This window comes from Trichosurus vulpecula, chromosome 4 (assembly GCF_011100635.1).
Source record: "Trichosurus vulpecula isolate mTriVul1 chromosome 4, mTriVul1.pri, whole genome shotgun sequence".
Taxonomy (NCBI): domain Eukaryota; kingdom Metazoa; phylum Chordata; class Mammalia; order Diprotodontia; family Phalangeridae; genus Trichosurus; species Trichosurus vulpecula.
The window spans coordinates 203,637,996-203,650,516 of record NC_050576.1 but is presented as its reverse complement, the minus strand read 5'-3'; the positions used below and the strand labels follow the sequence as shown (position 1 = coordinate 203,650,516).

General features: G+C 41.5%; 1 pseudogene; it reads left to right on the top strand.

The window, feature by feature from the left end:
• Positions 1 to 8,791: 8,791 nt before the first annotated feature.
• Positions 8,792 to 9,615, top strand: LOC118847000 (annotated as a pseudogene).
• Positions 9,616 to 12,521: the final 2,906 nt, after the last annotated feature.

Here is a 12,521-nt window from a genome sequence, read left to right as displayed (position 1 = left end):
TCCTCCTCACTGAGAGCTCTGTACATGGACAGAATCAGAGGACTGTACCAAAAACCTCCCCACCTCCTCCAAAACAACAACCACTTACTCATTTACACTGCTGTTCCAATGAAGTTCGCAGATGAGGAGTATGGAAAGGATTCTGGTATATCAAGATGATAAGGTAAAGTGAGTGTTGAATTATAGAGTCTTAGAATTAGAAGAGACTGTAGCAATATAGTGGAGTGGAAAGGACATCTTGTTTGGAGTCAGAGGGCCTCAGTTCCAATTTCAGCTCCAGTATTAACTACCTGTGTGACTTCCAGAAAGTCACTTTTTCTTTTTAAATCTCTGGGCCTTAGTTTTTGTTTTTGGTTTTATTTTTTAAGCTCTGGGCTTATCTGCAAAATGGGAACATAGGACTATATGATCTCCCCTGTCTCTTTAGTATCTCAGAAGTCATCAAGCACAACCTCCTACCCAGGGCATGCATACAGTAGACTGGAGTTCACTGTTTCAGGGATATCACTAATTATTTAAAATCCTCTCTTAACACTGAGCCATTTTCAGAGAATTCAGAGTCAACCTCTGAGGTGACTGAGAAGCTGGAAAGACTAGGGGCTCAGGCAAAGGCCTATTGCTTCCTAAACTGACCGAAAAGGGAAAAAAAAAGACCAGGACCTCCGATACCAGGCCTGGCACAAATCAGATCATATGTTCCACATTTGTGGTATCTTTGGAGTTTAATGCAAAAGCAGTAGAGTGCCAGACTTGGAGTAAAGAAGGCCTGAGTTCAAATCCTGCCTCAGATACTTACTTAACTATGTTATCCTGGATAAGTCAATTGAATTCTCTCAGTCTCAGTTTCTTCATCTATAAAATGGGAATGATAATAATAGCACTTGCCTCACAGTGTTAACAGTTAACAGATTGTTAACAGTTGTTAACAATCAAATGAGAAAACATATAAAACACTGCGTAAGCCTTTTAGTATTATATACATATGTATATGTATATATATATATATATATATATATATATTATGATAATAATGATGATGACCTCAACACTGCCCCCCTACCCCAACACACCACCCTCTTAGAATGTTTGCATTCAGCTAATGTCATGCAAAAATTCAGTCATGTTCCTAGAAACACAGACGTATGGCCTACCTCCTAGAGTTGAACCTGGGGTCCATAGATCTGGTGGATAGATTTCAAGGGATCTATGAAATTTGGATGGGAAAAAAAATTAAGTCTTAATTTTCATTAGCTTTTAACCACTAATTTCCAGCATTTCCTTCAATTATGAATATAGACAAGAAGCATTTTATTCTGAGGAGATCCTTAAGCTTCACCAGACTATAAAAGGGATCCATGACACTGAAAAGGTTAAGAACCCCTGGCCTGTGTCTTTAGTATTTGTGGCAACACCCCAACCAGTGCCATGCTCCATCATCACAGAGCCATGAAAGGTAAAGATTCCAAATGACTGGTATCTATGGCTAGCAAATATACACATCCTGTTTCTTTTATCTTAATGATTTAGACTCAGTATCTCCTGGGACAAAGGTCCCTTTCCCTTTTTCTTCTCCCTATCATCTGAAATACAGTTCAACTCTAACAAATCCCCAAATTCTTTTCCCTTCTGTCCTTCCTTTTCATTATTCCATTCTTGAGATCTCTAACCTCCACTCAACTGCTAATAAACTTCCCTTCAAGATTGTGGAAAGACAGAAGGATTAAAACACCATTGCCAGAGCTATGAATTGACCCAACCATTCTGGAAAACAGCTTGGAACTATGCTGAGAAAGAGACCATAATGTCTGCATCCTTTGTCCCAGACATCCCACTGATAGACATACCCAAGAAGGTCAAAGATAGAAAGGACCTCCATCTCTGTCCCTATGTCTGTGTCTCTCTCTATGTCTATCTGTTCCTCTCTGTCTTTCTCTTTGTCTGTGTCTTTTTTTGTCTCTCTGTCCCTCTCCCACCCTCTCTTTTTCTCTCTCACCTTCAATCTTTCCCTAGCTGCTGATTGTTTCTTTATTGTCTACAAACATGTACAAGGTCTACCTCCTCAGACTTTAAAAAACAAAAAACTCTCACCTGACCCTGCCATCCCCTCAAGCTATTTACTATTTCTCCCCTCCCTTTCACTGCTTCCTTCCCACACACCTCTCAATCATCTATACTCTTTGTCTCACACTGCCTTACTACCCACTCACTTCTCAATCTACCTCACAATTCTTTGCCATCTGCTTCCAACCCCATAATTCAGCTGAAGGTAGTCTCTTTGAGGTGACTGGTGATTTACGCATGGATAAATTCAATTCCAATTTCTCAGGCCTCATGCTTTTTAAACTCTTTGCACTTTTTTATACTATTTACCACAAGCTCCTCTTGAGTAATGTCTCCTCCTTTGTCTTCCATGACACTGCTCCTTCCTGGTTCTTCTACCTGTCTAACCACTTCTCAGCCTTTCCTGCTCAGTCATCAACATAGCCTCCTGTCTTTATATAGGTGTTCCCCGGGCTCTATCTGGGACCAGGGGGTCATCTCCAGTCATCCAGATCCATATCCAGCCACTGGACCCAGATGGCTCTGGAGGAGAAAGTGAGGCTGGTGACTTTGCACCACCCTCCCTCACTTAAACCCAATTTACTTGCAAGTCATAGATAGCATCCACCTTCCTGATGCTATGGTCCTTTTCAAGAACAAAGGACAAACAAGCATCTTGGACCAAGGTTTAAGGTCCTTGTCTTTCTCTGTATAGGCTTTCTTGGAGATCTCATCAACTCCCTCTGGTTTAAGAATCATCTGTACACAGATAACTCCTAAATGCATATATCTACCCCAAATCTCTCTCTAGAACTCCAGTCATACACCATCAACTGCCCACTGGATATTCGCTCCTTGGTATCCAGTAAAAATCTTAAACCCAAAGTGTCCAAATCAGAACTGGTTATATTCCCCACTAAAACTTCAATTATTCCAAATGTCCTCATTTTTGTCACAAGCAAGAGGTTTGTCATTTCTCTCCATATCTGATCAGTTGCTGAGCTTTGGAGATTTTATTTCCACATCATTTCTCTTATCTGTCCCTCTCTTTTTCTTCACATGTCATCACTTCTTACCTAGATTTACAAGAGCCTCCCTACTGTCTCTAGGCTTCCAATTCTCCCCCCTCTCTAATCTATCCTTTATACATTTACAAAAAAAAGAAAGAAAACTTAAATCTTCCTAAAGCATATGTCTTGCCACATCATTCTCCTGATAAAAATGTCAGTGGCTCACCAACAGCATAATAAAATGCAACCTTCTCATGCTGGTATTAAGGGTTTCCACAATCTGGTTCCCCTCTACCTTTCCAACCTTATTTCAACCTACTCACTCCTTCCCCAATCTATATTCCAGTCAGAAATTGACACTTCATCTCCAACATCTATGAATTCTACCAAACTATCTCCCCCACCTCCACTTAGTGTCTAGAAGAGAGTCCTTCTTCATTTCTGCCTCTCAACATCCTTTTCATCCTTCAAAACTCATGTCAGGTGTCATCTCTTCTGAGAATCCTTTCTTGATCCCTGGCTATTAGTTTCTTTTCTTTCCTCAATTTACCTCATTTTCTATTTAGTATCAGGCCCTTGTATCCTTAGTGCTTGGCACACAGTAGACTTTCAATACATATTTATTGAACTCAATTGCTGATTTGTTGAATTGAACCTGATGATTCTGGTTGGAAAGAAGGCTGAGAGAAGGGAGCAAGGATGAACAGCAAAGTCCTGAGGTTGAGGTTAGACTGTGCTCCAGGACCAAAAAAAATAAAACTCTGAAAATATTCTTTATTTTAGCTGTTTATGCAGATGAGGTATAACCTGTATTTCCTTTCCACACCCCCATCCCCACCCCTTACCCCATCTTCCCAGTGTTGCGCTGAACTTAGTGGCCAATGAAGATTGAGTAGTAAAAAAGAAAAATTGGGAAAGATAAAACAGAGGAAAGGAAGGGAATAGGGCCCAGTAAGGAACAAAACATCACAGAATCAGAAAATTAAAAGCATTGGAAGATACCTTGGGGGTTCTCTGGTCCAACTACTACTGAAATCAAGAATCCCATCTACTCTGTATCTACTTTTAAGAACTCCAGTGTAGGGAATTCAGTATCACCAAAACAAGTCATTCTATATTAAAGAAAGACATTTGGGAGATAAGGCCAACTAGCTGAAGAGATGGCAATGGCCAGCTACTTTATGGTGACTCCATTGGAATAAAAAATAACATTATACAGGGCAGAGTCACCAGTCCTCAATTATCTGAACCAAAGACTTATTGTCTATCTTCCATTTCTCATTATGTGGTAATTAGACAGCAGAAGATTCCTCTGAGACCCATTTCTACTTTCAGAAAGATCACACCCAACTCAGAAAGGGAAAAGAAATGCACCATGGTCCAAATGCCTCTTTCTCTGCAGAATTCTCCCTCAAACAGGAAGAATGCAGAAAATATTCCTTGCTCAGATCTCAACCTGTCATGTGGCTTGGCAGGAGGTAAGTTATCAAGCTGGTGAGTATCATATAACATGGCCTTGGCACCTGGCCCCATGCAGTACCCTGACAAAGCAAACACCAGAACACCAGGCTCATTCCTTACCACCATGACTGCCAACAGGCCATCCCTCACCCAGAACACTTACAGGGTTGGGGAGATAACAAGGGACTTTTTAAAAAATGTCATCCCAAGGAGGCTCAGCCATTATTTATGGTTTAGCATTTCATAACTGAGATGCTTTGCCATCCCTGTGGTAAAACTTTGACCCCAGGGAGCATGCAAATTCTACTGTCTACAATTCTATAGTTTGAAGATGACAAAACCAGGGCACAGAAAGGTTAAGTCCCTAACCAAAGGTCACTCAGTAAGCCAATAACCAAAGGAAAAAAGGCCAACATCCTCCACTGCATCCAGGGCCATTACCAGTCCTCCTGACCTATGTCTTGCCACTGGACGCTGAATGACTTGGGAGGAGAGAGTGAGGCTGATGACTTCACACAGCCCTGCCTCACTTAAATGCAATTCACTCGAAAGTCAAGACATCACCTTTCTGATGTCATTGCTGCTCTTTGAGAAGGAAGGACAAACAGCAACAACAAATGGCTATGCTCTGACTCTGACACCTCCATCCGTTACTTAATCTGAGGATTTTTCAGTCATTTCCCAGACCTGATCAAAGAGACTTCATCTACAAAAGTTCCTTTCTCCCCCTTCACTTGTACTGAAGAAGACTGTAACAGACAGTCCATACTTAATCCATCAATCGACCAACAAGCATTTATTAAGTGCTTACTATGTGCCAGGCACTATGCTAAACACTGGGACACAAAGAAGGGTCAAAAACAGTCTTTGCCCCCAGGTGAGTCACATTGGAATAGGAGAGACAAAATCTAAATGAGGGAAATACAAAAACTGTACATAGTAAAGGGAAGCAATACCAGAGGGAAGGCACTAGCAGTGAGAGGAATGAGGAACAGGCCTCTAGCAGAAGGGAGGATTTAAGTTGAATCTTGAAAAAAGCCAGGGAAACCAGAAGGTGGAGGTGAGGAAGGAAAGCATTTAAGCCACAGAAAAGGCAGGGATCCAAAAGATGAGGGTGGGGAAAGTGAATGAGCATTTATATAGCTCCTACGTGCCAGATACCGTGCTAAGTGCTTTACAAATATTATCTTGTGAGGTTATTACAGTTAAGGAAACTGAAGCAAACAGAGATTAAGTGACTTGCCCAGGGTCACCAAGCATAAGTGTCTGAGGCTGGATTTGAACTCCAATGTTTCTGATTCCAGACCCACTGTGTCACCTAGCTGCCTAAGTACTGTGTTTGGAGAAAAGGAAGAAGTCCGGTGTCTCTAAGCTAAGTGGAAGAGTACACAGAGGGGAGTCAAGTGTGAGAAGACTGGAAAGCCAGTGCTTTAAAAGACAAACAGGATTTTTGTATTTGACTCTGGAGGCAGTGGGGAGTTCCTGGATCTTAATGAGTAGGGGAGGGACATGGTCAGACTTGCACTTTAGGAAAATCCATTTGGCAACAGAATGGCCTATGGACTGGGGTGGAGAGATTCCGAAGTCTCGTAAACTCATGAGGTTTAAGGCAGGAAGAAACCTAAAAAATGATCTTATTCAATCTCCTCATTGGAGAAAACAAGCTAGCCTTTCATTAGATTAATTTGCATAAGGTCACACAAATTGTAGGAAAGCCAGAATTTGAACCCAAATCTATTGCTCTGTGCCATGCTTGTTGTCTTTCCTAAGTCTTTGTTGATTTGTTGTTTAGTCTTCAAGATTGAGCTTTTCATGACCCCATTTGGGGCGTCCTTGGCAGAGATATTGGAGAGGTTTGCCATTTCCTTCTGAAGCTCATTTTACAGATGAGGAAACTGAGGCAAACAGGGTGAAGTGACTTGCCCAAGGTCATGCAGCTAGTAAGTGTCAGGCTGGATTTGAACTCATCTTCCTGACTCCGGGTCCAGCATTCTATCCACTGCACCACCTAGCCGCATAAATCTTTAAACACAGAAAAAACTTTCAAGTTAGTGCCTCTGTGGCTTCTCTCCTAAGTAATGGCACCAAGGTAGTCACTAGCTTTCTATGAGACCTGGGAGTTAGTTTTTAACCTTTCTTTATCTTAGCTAGCCTATCGGCAAATGGCAGTGATAATATTTACTCCCTTCCTAGGGCAAAGCCTCTCTCGTCCTCTGTCTTCCCCTCATCTTTCTTGATTTTGGATGATTCTAATCATTTATCTTCCTCAGAGAAGAGCGTTTTCAAATATCGCTGAGCACTGTGGTGGGTTCCAAGAAACCGAACAGACCGTATTTCAAGAGGCATGTTCCAAAGGGAGACAATTCTCATAGCTGCTTCAGTTCATGCCACCATAGAAACCATGTGGACACGCGGACACTGGGAGCTGCTGTCAGGTCCTGGGGCTAATGAGATCAACAGCAAGGTGACCAGTCCCACATTCTCTTAACTTCTCACTGAGCAGGATGGCAAAAGACCACACCCCAGGCCCTGTCAGTGTCTCACCACTGTGTTCCCTTGATTGTTCTTGTTTTTTTGTTGTTCGTTTGTTCTTCATTCTCAGAGAGGACCATGACTTCAGGAAGGTGATGCCATGACTTGCAAGTGAATTGGATTTAAGTGAGGCAAGGCTGTGCAAAGTCACCAGCCTCACTTTCTTCTCTGGAGCCATCTGGGTCATAAGGGCATTAGGACTAGATGATCCAATGGATTGACTTTTGGATAGAGTTTTGGGTCTGGAGCCAGGAAGACCTGAGTTCAAATATCTCTTGGCCATGTGATCCTGGGTAAGTCACTTAACCCCTGTCTGCCTCAATTTCCTCACCTGCAAAATGGAGATAATAATGTCACCAATGTCTCAGGATGGTTGTGAGGACCAAATAGTATTTGTAAAGTGATTTGCAAACCTTAAAGCATTACATAAATATGTCCTATTAATATGAAAAAGACAACTGGATAGAGAGATATGTATCGAGAGGGGGGGAGGGAGGAGGGAGGGAAAGAGAGAGGGAGGGAGAGAAACAGAGAGAAAGAGAAGGGAGGGAGAGAGAGGGAGAGAGGGAGAGAGAGAGAGAGGGAGGGAGGGAGGAGGAAGAAGTAAGGAGGGAGAGAGAGAGAGAGAGAGAGAGAGAGAGAGAGAGAGAGAGAGAGAATGTGGGAGAGCTACAGATCCTCCTGGCTTCTATAAAATCACTTCTCTCTGCTATGGTATCTAGACAGCATATTTTTATGCATTGAACTCCATAGAGGATTTATGGGAAAATATGAAGAATTCAATAGGATAGGGAGTCATGGAGGGAGTATCCATACCAAGGGAATCATGCTGCCTTCAGAATGTCAAAGTAAATTATGATAGTCATTCTTTTTGATTCTCATGAGATAAAGAGAAAGTAAGCTCACATGTATGGAGAGAGGCACTGGAGAGAACATGGGCTTGAGGTCAGAGACCTGAGCTCTGGTCCTAGTTATAGAAGAATATTGAAGCTTCAAACTTATAAGCAAAATAGAATTGAAAGGCCTTAATGTGCTGGCTGAAATAACTAGACCCATAACTTAAGCCACTAGCTGTATAGTCAAAATTAATTGCTTACATGCCAATTTAGTAATCCTAATAATACTACAAATATGAAAGCTTCCAGCTCTAATAATTTGGATCTCTGTGACTTAACCTGGAGTCCTTACAACTATACCTTACTGATTTGCTAAAATTAATATCACCAATATATCTTTGACATAATTTCCCTTATTCTGTTCTTGAGTAGCAACTATGGAGGATATGTAGTTATGGATAAAGATAACTGCTTAGACTTCTGCAGAAGTTTCTTGGAAAGGTATATCAACTCCCAGGCTTGGGATTCTTGGCTGGTAAGGGAGAATCCGTGCTAGCCAACAATTGTCCTGGCAATTATTGATAAATTACTATGGCTAAATTACATTTAAATAAATTCATTTGATATATAATTAATATATCTAAAACACCTTTCATCTGGCCACATGTAATACCCTAATAAAGCAAACGCTAAGTGAAAACATTTATATTTCTTAGCAGCATTACCACTAGCAGGCCCTGCCTCATCATTTTATGCACTCAAATACAATGAGGAGTGGCTCATTTTATTAGTTTTGATTCAATCACATATTAACTACATAACTTTAAGTAAGTCCCTTAACCTCCTATTTCTTCATGTATTAAAAAGAGAATATAACTCACTGGACCACACTGGGCTATGGCCAAGCCAATGATGTCAGTGAATTATGTGGTCAGGTTCTTGCCTTATCCAGTCAAGGGCAAGTGTGGGTTACCCAAAATCTTCAGCCTCCCCCGAAGAGTTATATAGGAAAATATGGGAGCTGGTATAGCTGGTTCAGAGACCTTCCAATGCAATGTTACGCATGGGTGTAGACATCAGCATTTTCTTAGGCATCCCAGAGTCCGGGGGACCATTGAGGAATGGGGCTTGTCACTCCAATGATACACCATTTTGAGAGCACCTGGTCTTCTAACACCCACATGGCACTATTATAACTGGAGTTGGTGGGCGTCCTGAAGTTCCTGGTAAGCCAGAATATAGATGAGTCATACATGCTCTCTGGTTTCCCTAGGGACAAACTGGCTAAGCTCCCTGGGAAAATGTTCTTGAAAGAGTGCTCCTAGTGTAAGATGCAGTATGTTCATGCTATGGTGGTGGACAGCAAAGCCCTCAAGGCAACTATAGCAAAAGTCTGAGGCCTCTGGGCCTGTAGGAGGTAGCTGATGGCTGCCATTCCAGACTGGGAAGATGCTCTGCCTAATTGGGACCTCAACTTTGCAGATGAGGTCAATGAGAATACAGACCTGTCCATCACTTCAGGTACATCATTGGGCTACCTGCTTCCGCTCACCAAACACAAAGGAGGTCGCTTGGTCAACCTGTAGGCCCCCAAACATGACCTCCAGGATGGCCTTCAAATCCATGGCTATTTCAATGATATTATAGCCAAGCTCATCAAACGTCTATGCCTAGATATCTGTGAATGGCACGAATGCCCCACCCTTGGATCCTCTTCCCATGATGGTAAAGACTGATTCCTTGGCCTTTCTACTACATCCTGCAGGAACCAAGACAGACCCCCAGCCTGGAACAACAGCCCATGGCCTTAAAATGGCAAAGGGGAACTTCCAGCAGCACAAGGACCACCTAAGAGAGAAAAGGTGAAACTTTTCCCAGCTGAACTGGTCCTATATTGCTGTGTGAACTCAAGTTAGTGGTTTTCCTCTCTAAGCCTGGGTCTCTCCCATTGTACAAGGAGGGGAGGAGAGTGTGCACTCAATGACAGCTCTGGGCCCTTGCAGCTCTAAATCCTGGGTGACAGCATGACATAGTAAGAGGAATACTAGACTTAAGAGTCAAGGGGCTTGGATTGGAATCCCAGCCCTGCCACTCACTACCTGTATGACTGTGGAATAGTATTGAAGTTGGCCTAGCTAGTCCAGCTCCCATAACGTGTGATCTTGAGATGGGAGTGGGAAAATCTGAGTGTCTTGTTTCATTTTTTAATATCAAAATAAATTAAGTTTCCTTTTTTAAAGAGCTGTTTAGAGGAAAGAAATACATATATTTATTATTATTTATTATTCATTTATTGTTACTGTTTATTTTTTTATATTTATTATATACATTTAAATAATATTTATTATTACTGTTATTGTTGTTCAGCATTCCACAATTTACAAAGTCATTTCTGGGTATAACTAGAGGCGTCCGTCAGAGAGTTCACTGGGTCTAGCAGCACTCATTGGTACACCCAGGCACACTAGCCCCGTGCTGTATGCATGCCTATGTATAGAACGGGCTGAGATAACTCAGGCATATCTTGAGTCATCTTACTGATCACAACTATAATACAAGGTGTATAATGAGAGATAACTTCCAGAAGAGTCACATCTTCCCCTGTGATGCATAAAGGAGAGCCGATTTGCCAGTTTAGACTTTTTAAATTTTTCAGTATTTTCTTCTCAGATTTCCAGAATAAGGGACCACAAGGGGATGAGGCGGAGAGGAAACATCTCTTTCCCCTGCGCCTACTGTCACCCCCAGAAGGCAAAAATGTCAAATTGTGGGAAAAGCACATGGCCACAGGCCTGCCCATGCTACACGAGACCAAAGGGACACTTACAACAGCCTAGATCTCAAGGTTGTTGTGAGGATGAAACATGATAATATCTGTAAAGTGCTTTGCAACTTGTAAGCATTGTCCAACCGTTCACTATCATAATTATAAGGGCAACTGAACGGTACATCAAGAGGTCCTCCTTGCTCCTATAGAACCACTTCTCTCCTGCTGTGGTGTAAGGACAGCACATTTCTATACATTAAACTGTATGGAAGATTTATGAGAAAATATGAAGAATTCAGCAAGGTGGGAAAGTATAGAGGGAGCACCCACAAGAAGAGAGTCATGGCGCCTTCAGGTACAGGTTTAGGTATATAGGTGTATGTGCGTATTTTATTATATATGTATATATTATAATCATAGTATATAGTATACATAGCATGTATAACATACATTGCACACACATAGTACAAATACATATACATATAGTACATGTATAGTATACATATAGTATACTATATACTGTAGCATACATATATACCATATATGGTATCTATATATCATGTCACATCACACTATGCTATGTTATATGTGATATGATGTTATGTGTGTGGTGTTTATTATATACTTAGTATATTATAGTATATCATATCATATTATGTGTAATCCCTGTCCCAAAGCCCTGAAGAGTCCCAAAGGAGACTGTCGAAGGCTGGAGCTCTCTTACCTTTGACTAATTCTACCCTGGCCCTCACACAGAGCAAGGCCTTCATCTCCGTCAGTAAGGAGAGGTGTCTATCCCAATGGGCTTGGGACAGGGGCTACATCCAACAACATATTACTATATTTTATATATTTATTATATATATGTATTATATATATATATATATATATATATATATATATATATATATATATATATATATATATTTCCCTTACACACACACGCGCGCGCACACACACACACACAACTTGCCTAAAGGCAATATATGGCCTTAGAACCAAAACTGGAGCCCAAGTTTCCCGATACCAAGGCTCTTTCTAAGGCACAGGGACTGACATTTCCTTGATGGGCCAAAAAACCTCTACATATTGACTTTAGTGAATAATCATCACAACATTTACATAGCATCTTAAGATCTGTAGAGTCGTTTATGTACTCTGTGTCATTTAATTCTCACAACAACTCCATGGGGGAAGTACTACAGGTATTTTGTCATTTTATAGATATTGAAAATAGAGAGAATTTACTAATTGTCAAAGCAGGATTCAAACCCAGAACTTCTCTGACTCCCGGTCTCTTTTTCCCCCACTATCTCAAACTGTGTGTCTTTTTAGTGGGCGAGAAGTTGTACTTTCATAGAGAAAAGAGAAAAAGAAGAAATAATCATTTGTTCCATCTTGTAATATGCACACCTTCATACCCCTGCTTTTTACATCATTCCGCCAAATAGGAAAAGTCCCCTCAACAACCCACATCAACTACAAATGACAAAGGTGAAGAATATGCTCTGAGACAAGTCTGGTTTGGCCCAGAGTTGTTGCAATAAACTCACAGGTAGGGGGGAAGGGAGGGGGGGGGAGAGGGAGAAGAAGAGAGAGAGAGAGAAGAAAAGGAGGAGGAAGGGGAGGGAGGGAAGGAGAAAAGGAAGGAGGGAAGGAAAGAAGAAAAGGAGAAAGGGAGGAAGAAATGGAAGGAGGGAGGAAGGAAGGAAGGAAGGAAAGAAGGAACGAACGAAGGAAGAAAAAGGAAGGTAAAAAGGGGGGAGGCAGGAAGGGAGGGAGGAAAGGAGGAAAGGAGAAAGGGAGGAAGGGAAGGAGCAGAAAATAAGCTGTAAAGGAACATTTGCATGGAGATCATAGTCAGATTAAGCAAGT